This window comes from Choloepus didactylus, chromosome 11, assembly GCF_015220235.1.
Source record: "Choloepus didactylus isolate mChoDid1 chromosome 11, mChoDid1.pri, whole genome shotgun sequence".
NCBI lineage: Eukaryota > Metazoa > Chordata > Mammalia > Pilosa > Megalonychidae > Choloepus > Choloepus didactylus.
Genome location: NC_051317.1, coordinates 4,091,488 through 4,104,557, shown reverse-complemented (window position 1 = coordinate 4,104,557; position 13,070 = coordinate 4,091,488).

Sequence of the window (13,070 nt, the reverse complement as noted above, 5' to 3'; positions counted from 1 at the left end):
TGATACTATAACTAGAAGTTTAATAATAGAGGGGTATATAGGGAAAAATATACCTATTGCAAACTATGTACTATAGTTAGAGTATTTTAACAAGCTTTCATCAACAGTAACTAATGTATTATACCAATACTATGAGTCAATAATGGAGGGGGGGTGGTTAGGGGTATGGGACGATTTGAGTTTTCCTGTCTTTGTTTCTTTTCTGGAGTAGTGAAAACGTTCTAAAAATTAAAAAAATTAATTGTGGTGATGGATGCACAGCTGTATGATGGTACTGTGGGCAATTGACTGTGCACTTCGATCTTTGGATAATTGTATGGTATGTAAACAATCTCAATAAAATTAAAGTAAAAAAATCTAATCAAAGCAAACTGGAGTCTATGGTCAACAGTCACATTCTAATAGGCTTCCATTAAATGTAACAAAGGCAATATACCAAAGCTACAAGTGCATGAGAGGGGGATATAAGGGAGGGATATGGGATTCTTGGCAGTGGTGCTGTTGTCTGACCTTACTATTATATTGTATGATATTTTATTTTTATTATTCTTTAAAAAATTTTTTTCATAGTAATCAATATGCTCAAGTGCTGATTGTGGTGATAAATGCACAACTTTATGATGATACCATGAACAGTTGATTGTACACTGTGGATGACTGAATGGTATGTGAATATATCTCTATAAAATTGTAGGAAAAAATATAAATAGGGATAAAAGTGCTGGAGAAAACATGGAGAGAGGGATGTACCTATTCCCTATTGGTGGGGAAGTAGAACGGTGCAGCCTATCTGGAGGACAGTGTGGTGGTTCCACAAGAAGCTAAACATGTGGGTGCCATAAGGTCCTGAATCTCATTATGGGGTATATTCCTGGAAGATCTGAGAGCAGGGACATGAATGGACATTTGCAAACTGTTATTTATGGAGGGAGTATTCATGATTTGCAATGGGTGGAGGTGGCCTAAGGGTACACTGATTGAGGAACAGAATAGTGAACTGTGGTGTATGCATGCAATGGAATACTGAGCAACTGCAAAAAGGAGTGAAGCTGTGAGACACACACAAGGTGAATGGATCCTGTAGTCAGCATTTTGAGTGAAGTACGCCAGAAACAAAAAGACAGACATTATAATGCCTCATCAATATGGACTAACTACAATGTATAAACTCAGAACTGAATCTTAGAGCACAGCTTCTCAGGGGAACAGTTATTGTAATGGTCCCTAGATTGTAAGTTCTTACAGCAGTCACATATATTCCTGAATTGTAATGGCTATCTCCAAATTCTGAGCTGCTGATCCCCTTCTGTATAACCTGGCTGGTCTCTGGAACTTTGGGTATCTGTGTGACATCTGAAACTGAGAACTAGAGCTCGGCAGATATGAATGTCAGTATTAGCGCATATGGCAACTGTTAAAAAAAGGTGAAAAAGAGTCTAGACTTCAATTAGAGATATGAATGAAGCAGATCTGGTAAGGACTAAGGCAAATCAGGCCAAAGGGTAAAGGATGATACAGACTGTTTTAAAACTTCAACTTCCATGTGAAACCAAGGGAAGAGATGCTTATTTGGTGCAGGATCTCTATTTTCTGTAGTACACTGAATAATTTAACTTGTACGGTCAGTTTATTCAAACACCATAATTACAAGAAACTTTGAATTGGAAGTGAGATCTGGTAGGTTTGTACAGGTTCGTGTGAAACAGCAATACATCCCAAAGTAACATGGGCAGAGAATAAAAATATATATGCAGGACCCCTGAGGCCTGGACAGAAATGCAGAAATGTTGGATGTCCCCACCTGTGTTGTTGCTGATGTTCTCACAAACATTGAGGACTGACAGCTTGGTATGCTGAGTCCTCTGTCTTGGGGCTTGCCCTTATGAAGCTTATTACTGCAAAGGAGACGCTAAACCTGCTTATAATTGTACCTAAGAGGCTCCCCCTGAGTACCTCTTTGTTGCTCAGATGTGGCCCTCTCTCTAGCTAACATAACTCTGCAGGTGAACTCACTGACTTCCTCCTCCTTACGTGGGACCTGACTCCCAGGAGTGTGAATCTCCCTGGTAATGCAGGATATGACTCCCAGGGATGAGCCTGGACCCAGCCTTGTTAGATTGACTACATCTTCTTGACCAAAAAAAGGGGGGTGTGGAATGAAACAAAATAAAGTTTCAGTGGCTGAGAGATTTCAAATGGAGTTGAGAGGTCACTCTGTTGGACATTCTCAAGCACTATATAGCTATCCCTTTTTTGGTTTTAGTGTATTGGATAGCTAGAAGTAAATACCTGAAACTATCCAACTGCAACGATTTTGTAACTAGGTAGCTTACATAGGGTGACAGTGTGATTGTGAAAACCTTGTGGATCACCTCCCTTTATCCAGTGTATGGATGGATGAGTAGAAAAATTGGGACAAAAACTAAATGAAAAATAGGGCGAGATGGGGGGAATGATTTGGATGTTCTTTCTTTTATTTTTTTTATTCCTATTTTTATTCATAAGGAAAAGGTTCAAATATACATTGGGGTGATGAACACACAACTATACGATGGTACTGCGAACAGTTCATTGTACACCATGTATGACTGCATGGTATGTGAATATATCTCAATAAAATTGAATTTAAAAAAAATATATTAAAAGCTTCTGTACATCAAAGGAATTTGTCAAAAAGGTGCACAGGCACCAACTCAATGGGAAAAAATATTTAGAAACATAAGTCAGTAATGTCTCTATATGCTAGAAATGAACAAACTGAAGAGACACTCAAGAAAAAGATACAATTTTCAATAGCAACTAAAAAAATCAAGTACCTAGGAATAAATTTAACCAAAGTTGTAAAAGACCTATACAAAGAAAACTACATAACTGTACTAAAAGATATAGAAGCGGACCTTAAAAGATGGAAAAATATTCCATGTTCATGGATAGGAAGGCTAAATGTCATTAAGATGTCAATTCTACCCAAACTCATCTACAGATTCAATGCAATCCCAGTCAAAATTCCAACAACCTACTTTGCAGACTTGGAAAAGCTAGTTATCAAATTTATTTGGAAAGGGAAGATGCCTCGAATTGCTAAAGACACTCTAAAAAAGAAAAACGAAGTAGGAGGACTTACACTCCCTGACTTTGAAGCTTATTATAAAGCCACAGTGGTCAAAACAGCATGGTACTGGCACAAAGATAGACATATAGATCAATGGAATCAAATTGAGAATTCAGAGATAGACCCCCAGATCTATGGCCGACTGATCTTTGATAAGGCCCCCAAAGTCACTGAACTGAGTCATAATGGTCTTTTCAACAAATGGGGCTGGGAGAGTTGGATATCCATATCCAAAAGAATGAAAGAGGACCCCTACCTCACCCCCTACACAAAAATTAACTCAAAATGGACCAAAGATCTCAATATAAAAGAAAGTACCATAAAACTCCTACAAGATAATGTAGGAAAACATCTTCAAGACCTTGTATTAGATGGCCACTTCCTAGACTTTACACCCAAAGCACAAGCAACAAAAGAAAAAAATAGATAAATGGGAACTCCTCAAGCTTAGAAGTTTCTGCACCTCAAAGGAATTTCTCAAAAAGGTAAAGAGGCAGCCAACTCAATGGGAAAAAATTTTTGGAAACCATGTACCTGACAAAAGACTGACAGCTTGCAATATATATAAAGAAACTCTACAACTCAATGACAATATTACAAACAACCCAATTAAAAAATGGGCAAAAGACATGAAAAGACAGTTCTCTGAAGAGGAAATACAAATGGCTAAAAAACACATGAAAAAATGTTCATCCTCACTAGCTATTAGGGAGATGCAAATCAAGACCACAAGGAGATATTATCTCACACCAATAAAAATGGCTGCCATTAAACAAACAGGAAACTACAAAAGCTGGAGAGGATGTGGAGAAATTGGAACTCTCATTCATTGCTGGTAAGACTGTATAATGGTACAGCCACTCTGGAGGACAATCTGACAGTTCCTTAGAAAACTAGATATCATGTTAGCCTTTGATCCAGCAATCTTACTTCTCAGTATATTCCCAGAAGATCTGAAAGCAGTGACACAAACAGATATTTGCACATCAATGTTCAAAGCATTGTCCACAATTTCCAAGAGATGGAAACAACCCAAATGTCCTTTAACAAATGAGTAGATAAACAAAATGTGGTATATACACACGATGGAATACTACGCAGCAGAAAGAAGGATCGATGTCATGAAATATATCACAAATGGATGAACCTTGAAGACATAATGCTGAGCGAAATAAGCCAGGCAGAAAAAGAGAGCTATTGTATGTTACCACTAATGTGAACTCCATGAAAATATAAAATAAACATTTTATGTTGTAGAATGTAAGGGCTCTAACAATAGATGACAACTAGTGAAGGGGGAATAATAATCTTAATAGGAACAGATAAGCTATTGAGGGTAATCTCAATGTTATGGGAATGCTCAGGAATGATTATGGTTGTAAACTTTCTTGGGTATGGTAGGAACATGTTGGAAGCAATGTAGTTATTTTAAGTTATTTGTTTTTCTTATTCCTTTAAAAAGGAATGGTTTGTTAATTTTCTTGGGGGTAGGGTACGGACATTGTAGGCAATGTGGTTGTTTTAGGCTATTTTTCTCTTATTCCTTTGTTTTACTTGAATTGTTTGTTGTTTTTTTCTTTAAATAAAAAAATTTAAAAAGAGAGAGAGAGAGAGAAAATGCCCATGCCGAAGAGCCACAGGGAGAGGGAGAGGATATCCACAGGACAAAAGCTTTCCCTGTTGACCTCAATGACGTGGACACTTTGGCACCACAGGGTGAGGATCTCAGGCCTGGCACCATTTTTAAAAACTGTGTTAGGAGCAGCAAGGGGACATTTTATACATTCTTCCAGACTCTAACGTGTGCTCGACCCTTTCACAGCAAGACCCTTCGGGACACATGCAGCTGCCCCTTGAGTGGAGACGGTGCTGCCCCACCCAGGTCCCCCTCTCAGGACCTACGTGCCCAGAAGTGCTGCCTGCTGACCCTCCCAAGAAATGACGCCCCGGAAGGGAGCTGCCTGCTCGGTCACACTCCCCTCCCCAAGCCCTTTACCTCAGTGAGGGACATCTCTGAAGGGCTAACCCTGCTCCAGATCTCCCAACAGGATGGGCTGAGGCCACTGTTGCCACAGCAATGCAGCCCAACTCCTCCCTCTGCTCTAGCCTGCTTTTCTCATCCCTCCCGAATGTTGTTCCTGGGAGCACTCAAATCTCCAGCTCAGAGCCTATTTCCCAGGGAATTCAACCTAAGACACCCCGACCCCTCTCTCTGTAAAAGGGGTGGTGGTGCATAAAGCAATATAAGCTCAGGATGTTACAAAGGCCACCACCCAGGGGACCAATACCCTCTGCACCGTATGCAGTGAATGGACTTCCACAACGCGAGCACGTATGTGGGTTGTGAAATGCTGGGTCCCTATGGAGAGCGGATGCAGGAATGCTTCCTTGGAAAAGGGGCAACCCAGTGTGTCTGCCAGGGGGAGGCTTCATGCAATACATGTTGGAGGGAGGGAGGTATAAGGGAGAAGCTCAATGAAGTATGTGTGAGTTTGTGAGTATGTGAGCTGGGGTTTGCCTTCCAGGCTGTCATCCCTGTTGAAGGGCATGGCAAGAGGAGAGAGACACAAGAATACCATCTGCTTGTTGCATTCAGCAACACACAGGCCCTCTGCAGCAATGGTCACCTACTCGGCCACACAGAGATCTACGTGTGCACATACATACACTCTCCCTGCCTCCAGGCACCAAAAGCACATGCTGTCCCAAACCCAGAGGCAGCATTCCAAGCCCTGTGTCTTGAGTTGGGAGGGGAAGAAGTTAGCTCAGCTGACCTGGAGGGAGAGAGGTGAAGTTGAGGAAATTGCTCAGTCTCTGGGGTCAGCCCCTGGTCACAGCCAAACTCTAGATTCTAGCACCAGCTGCTCACCTCTGCATAAGCCTTCAGAGTTCACAGAGCACATTCATTCCTTCCTCAACGACTCACTGAGGGTGTGACTCACATGGGCACTGACCCCATGTGTCTAGTCTCCCACCCAGAAGCTCATGCTGGTTCATCACGTATTTTACAGGAACAAGTCGGCAGCCCTGAGTGAAGGCTGGGTTGGACTCAGCCCCAGCAAAGAATTAATGCCATTTGCCATCTTTCTGGCTCAGAAGCTCCATTTATGATCCGAGCCCCAAATTGCTATTCACCAGAGGATGCAGCACAGATGGGGAGCTTCCCCACCACCTGGAAGAAGGGAGTTCCCGGCCTCCCCACTGGTGGGAGGACTTAACCGAACAAACTCCAAGCAGTGGACTGTATCCATGCCAGGTGGTTCCAATTTGCCTTTCCACCTCCCCCAGTAATTCCCCTGCCCCCTCCAGGCACTCGCAGATAGCACGCTGATGAACTCTGCCCCCTCTGGGGGCAACCACGTTACTTGTTAACTTACTGATTGGAATTTGGTTTCTCTTCTCAGCTGCTGGACCTGCACATGAGAGCTGGAGAGAGGAGGGGTTTCCTGGTTCTGGAATCCTCAGGAGAGCAGTTATACTAATCACATTTAGATTAACCTGGAATTTTACCACCCATGACAAGCACTGAGATGAAGACCTCATGGGATGGTGGAATCTTCTAAAATCCCAGGGTGGGGGTTGGTTAAGTTACCAACAGCGACTCTGCAGCCTGGTTGCTGAAGTCAGGCAGGCTTGGGTTTGAATCCCCAGTGTTATGTACATTTTGAGGCTGGAATGAGTACAGGGAACAGGGCATGGGGAGTGCCAGCTCAGTGCCTGGCACAGGGCTAAATGTTCAATCGATGGCAGCTCTTGCCACCGCTAACGCCTCGCTGCTGCTCCACCCCACCCCCAGAGCAGACCCTGCTCACAGCAATGAGCCCCCTAAGCTTAGGGTGAGCCCATCATCTGCCTGCTCCTCCACATCCCATCCCTTAGCCAATCTCTGAATGCCTATCTCCTGGCCAGATCTTATGTTGACTTTTTGATCATGACAAACGGAAACATAATATGCCGAGAGAGACTAAACCAAGAAAGAGTTTCATGAGTCCACGAGTCCCTGTTAAAGACACAGGTGCAAGTGATCAGCCATCTAGACAACTGTGGTCCTTGGGCTGTGTGGCAGGAGTGGACATCGGTCGGGCCACCTGCCACCCGCAGCGGAGCTCACACAGGGGTGCGAGGAAGCTGTCCAGGAAGATCACAGGGGGAACAGCTCCATCCTTCTTATTCTGGATTGTTCAGAATTGTGACCCACAGTTACATCCAAAACCTTCCGTTACCCTATCTGGAACATAGCGGGCAAGTTCTTCCCCATCTTTGATTTATTTAAAAGGAATTTCATTATAAAATGCTAAATTAAATATAAACAATATGAAATATATTTGGAGCTTGGGTCATATGGCTCACCAGCAGAGAGTTGGCTATTTGCTGGGTTCTTTGGTTACAAAGCTGCTTAAAGCCCAAATCAGAAGTCAACAGATAGGAAGTCAGCAGATTGTCTCAAACAATTCAATGTGGATTTTTAGACAACTTAGTAGTTTTTTCATTGTCTCTTTTTTCCCCACAGTTCAGCCAACATTTATTGTATTCCATGCCAGACACTGTACTAAATGAGATGAGAGTTGAATAAAATACATTGCCTTTTAAAAATTATTATTTACCAGTTATTAACATTTTGCCACATTTGTCCCCTCTGCCCTGAAATGCTCAAATTGTTGCCAAAACATTTGAAAGTACTGCAAATATCATGCCACTTTACTCCTAAAAGCTACGGTTTCTATCTCCTAAGGACAAGGATATTGACCTAGTCACTACGATACCACCATCACTTCCCAGGTATTTAACACTGGCACGATAATATTGTCTAAAATGCATTTCAGAGTCATATTTCTCCAGTTGTCCCAAGAATGTTCTTAGTGTTTTTCTGTAATATACAAGATCCACTCATGGATCACCCATCACATTTGGCTTCTATGTAATCTTTTGGTGGATACATGTGGAGCCCTATATGGGGAAATGCAAAGCTATTTCTCCAAGAGAGACCCTTGAGTCTAAATGCTCTTTCTCAAACTAAAAAGAAAAAAATCCTTCCACAAAGGACCTTCAAGTGCTGCATAATTCTTATTCCTTACCACAGATGGGCAAACTACTTCTTAGAGGGGCATATGGGCTCCTAATTATTCCAACAAATCAATGCCATCTGCTCTCTACAAGAAGGGAAAACAATTAAAAGGTGGAGTCCAGGGGGTCTTAGGCCCTGATTGGGCCCTCTAGAGACCGAATCTGTGTAGGGCCTGATTTAGGCACTGGAGATATGGGAGGGAAAATGGGGGGCGGGAGATCTCCTTTTACCGTCTAGTAGGAAGAGACAAAAAGAGAGAGAATGGGGAGATAAAATGATAAAGCTAGATTGCCGAAAGATAAAGTAAATGGAGGGACACGTTAACCAACCTTGGACAGTGAGGGAAGAAGTCACATCCAAGATGGAACCTAAAAAAGGAGACTGCACCAGCTGAGGACAGAGGAAGCAATTCATGGCTACAGACACAGTGAAGGTCCAGAGGTGAGAGGAGCTGGTTGTGCGCGAGCCCCATACACAAGCTCAATCGTACAGTGTGATGAAAGGAATGGTGACATCGAGACTGAAAGGCGGACCGGAGCCAGCCCACATGGGCCTTACAACACACGGTAAGGCATCTGGACTTGATCCTAAGACCAGTGAAGATCCATTGGAGGGGTGTAATAGGGTTGGATTTTCATTTTACAATCGTCATCCTGGCACTGGGTGGAATAATGGCACAAGCGGGCAGAGAAATCCCAGCTGGGAGGGCACGGATGGTCATGGCCTGAATCTAGGGTAGTGGAAGTGGGGCTGGAGAGAAGGGAACAGATATGAGAAGTATTTTTGAGATAGAATCCAAGGTTTTTATGGATAGAATGGATGTAGGGAGTTAAAGACAAGGGAGAAATCTAGGATGATGCCCACATTTCTGTAATGAAAATGAAAAACATCTTAGAACCCGGGTGGGCAAACTACAGCCTGCATGTCAGTGGTCCGTGTTTATAAATAAAGTTTTACTGGCACACAGACACACCCATTTCTTTGAGTATTATCTATGGTTGCTTACGTGCTACAAGAGCAGAGCCAAATAGTTGCAATAGAGACCCTATGACCTGCAAAGCTGAAAATATTTACTCTCTGGTCCTTTACAGGAAACGTCTGCCAACTTCTGTTTTAGGATGTTGTATTCTAGAGACGCCTTGGGGAGAAAAGGGCTTTTTTCATCAAATAAGTTTCGGCAATTCTGCATTGCTTTCTTGGCTATTAACCATGGATTTAGACACACAGTGATTGGAGAATCCCCTTAGCAAAGAAATCTCTTTATTGAGAACAACGTTTCCTAAATGTTATTTGCTCTGGAACCACTTTTAAGTTTAACCTTGAAAAATTTGCCTGCGGACACCTGCTTTAGAAAGATTAGAAGATACACTGGAGGGTAAAGATTAGTTTGATACAAGTCATGAGACCAGTTAAGACACCACTGAAATGACCAAGAATTAGATAAAAGGCTATGAACTAGGGCTTAAGGGAAAAATAAGGGAGAGACATAAGGGAGACTGCGAAAGCAAACTCTTCATGTTTCCTATCTAATATCTGTAGGTCATATGAATGGAATTAGGGAGATAGAGTAAGAGGAAAAGGAGAAGCTGGTTGAAGAAAGGGCTAAATTCAGCTTAGACACATTGAGAAATTTGTTGGTTTGGAGTAAGTACCAAATTTCTGCTTTCAGGAAGACAGAGTAGACATATTTTCCCTATTCTTCTCCCTAAGCACAACTAAAGATCTAGGACACTATATACAAAACAAACATGAGAGGTGGAGAGAAGAAGGCTAGGGACCCAGGAACCCAAGGAACAACATGGTGGCAAGTTCCTTGGGTTTCCTTTCTGTCCCATATATCCCACATTGGATATATGCTGGAGAAGCAAACAACACAGAAATGCCACTGGACATAGACCAAAAACACCCTCAACAAAAGCCTGCTTTCCCTCACCAAAGGACCAGGAAAGGGGCAGCCAAGCAAATAGAAAACTTTTAGATAATAACTGCTCTGCTTTCACCAAACACCACAGAAAAAACCATGGCCTTACCCCCATCCACACCAGCAAAGGCCAGGGGGAATGTAAACTTTTGCCCTTGAGAGCTGTGACAAGGAGCCCTAACACCCTACCAGGGTGATGTCAGAGAAGAGCAAGCAGGGAGCTGGGACTTCCATCCCCACCATGTGGTAATGAGCCACCCCCAGCCCCCAACCCCGTGGAGATCACTGGGAAAGTGGAACTCTCTTCCTCCCCATCAGCAACGAGAAACTCCCCCTTAGGGGTCAATGGAGGCTGAAAGGTAGAGGGTAGAAGTCCAGGCAGTACTGAGGAGTGCTCCCACTTCCCCTGCCAGAGCAGTGTCAAAAGATTGCCAGCTACAACGTGGAATATGACTCCCAGGGAGGAATGTAGACTCGGCATCGTGGGATGGAGAACATCTTCTTGACCAAAAGGGGGATGTGAAAGGAAATGAAATAAGCTTCAGTGGCAGAGAGATTCCAAAAGGAGCCGAGAGGTCACTCTGGTGGGCACTCTATGCACAATATAGACAACCCTTTTTAGGTTCTAATGAATTGGAATAGCTAGCAGTAAATACCTGAAACTATCAAACTACAACCCAGAACCCATGACTCTTGAAGACGATTGTATAAAAATGTAGCTTCTGAGGGGTGACAATGTGATTGGGAAAGCCATATGGTCCACACTCCCCTTTGTCCAGTGTATGGATGGATGAGTAGAAAAATGAGGTGGGGGGGGAGGCACCCAGTGTTTTTACTTTAATTGTTCTTTTTCACTTTAATTTTTATTCTTATTATTTTGTGTGTGGTAATGAAAATGTTCAAAAAGTAATTTTGGTGATAACACACAACTATATAATGGTACTGTGAACAACTGAATATATGCTTTGTGTGACTGCATGGTATGTGAATATATCTCAATAAAATTGAATTAAAAAAAATTGCCAGCTAAAAGAGAAGGTTTAAATAAGATCCAGAGTCTCCAAATATAATATGGAAATGTCTAGGTTTCAGTAGAAAAATCATTGGCATGCCAAGAACCAGGAATCTCTCAAAATAAATGAAAAAAGATAAAAGATGCCAACAACAAAATGACAGAAATGTGAGAATTATACGACAAAGATTTTAAAGCAGCCGTCAAAAAAAAAAAGACTTGAATAAGCAATTATGAACATGCTTGGAACATGTGAAAAAACAAATCTTTAACAAAAATAGAAAGTCTAAGCCAAGAGATGGATAATATAAAGAAGAACCAAATGGACATTTTAGAACTGAAAAAAATAACTGGAATAAAAAGCACAATGGATGGGCTCAGGAGCAGAATGGAAAGGACAGAGGAAAAAAAAATCAGTGAACTTGAAGATAAAACAATCGAATTTACTCAGGCTGAAAAACAGAGAGAAAATAGATAGACTGGAAAAAAATGAACAGAGCCTCAGTGACCTGTGGGATGATCACACAAAAAACTGGAGTCCTAGAAGGAGAGAAGAGTGAGGGTGGGGCTGACCAAGGACTCAAAGAAATAATGGCTGAGAACTTTCTAAATTTGACAAGAAACATAAAACTACAGATTCAAGAAGCTGAGTGATCTGCAAATAAGATAAACCCAAAGAAGTGTATGCCAAGATACATCATAATTAAACTTCAGAAACACTAAAGACTGAGTAAGCAAAACATCTAACCTTTTCCAGGCTTTATCCCAGCCTTAGAGGTTACTGAAATTGAGTAATCAGGGCTAAGGAGCAGGGTCTCTGTTCACTGGATCAGAGCACAGTGCAAGGAAGCCATATGTTTGGGGGTCAGAGACCCTTGCAGGATTTTAGGGCGAACACCTCCTAGACTGGGTACTCCTACAGAGAAGTAGCCTCGTATGGTTTTCAGCGGAACTAAAACAGGGCTCTTTTGATGCCTTGCCCATCACAAATCTTCAGGGCCTTTGTACCTGCTGATCCCTTAGCTTAGAATGCACATTCTTTGACTCTTCCATTGCCGGTTACTTCAGGTCTCTGCTTAAATGTCACCTCCTCAGAAAGGCCTTTTTCTCTAGCCCTGTCTGAAGCAGATTCTCTACCAATCGCCACACTATTAAATTATGTCATAGGGCCCTGTGTTTCCTTCATAGCATTGACCACAACGTGCAATTATTTATTCATTTGTTGACTTGATTTCTGTATGTCTCCCCTACTAAACTGTGGGCTCCCTGAGGCCAGAAACCACCCTTGTGTCTGGAGCACTCAACCTATTGCCCAGCACCCAGTAGGCAGACAGGGGAGTCTCGCAGAACAAGTGAATAAAGAACGAGAAGGGAAAGGAAGCTATCTTTAAAAGAATATGTTCTATGTTTCAGGAACTGAGCTGAGAACTATATTTACATCATCTTATTTAGTTGTCATAAATCAACAGTGAGGTGGATATTGTTGCTCTCACTTTACAGAGGAGAAAATTGGGGCTCAAAGTCCCCACACTGACCAAGATGCAGAGCCAAATTTTGGATAAAGATTTTTTTTCTGCTCATGTTTTTCTCTACTAATCTACACAGCCACACTGCTGAGGCAGGTTATCTGGGTTTAAGCCCCAACTCTACACCCTCCTTGCTGGGTGGCCTGAAAAATTCACTTAGATTGCTTATCTATAAGGTGGTGGAATTCTGAGAATGAGGTGTTGATCTGTGCTCAGTGGACAGGTAAAGGGCATTTCTTTGCCTGCTTCTCCAGGCAGTTGGGCTGGAGTTTAATTTAAGCACCTCGGTACCATGGCGATGCAAGCTCTATAAATACCCCAGAGAGGCTTGGATTCAGCCAGCCTGCTGGTTACTGCACTCGCACCCCGCCCCCCCTTTCCCACCAGGTCTCTGCTTGCTCCTGCTTTTGGGTGGGAGGGAAGGAAAGAACTGC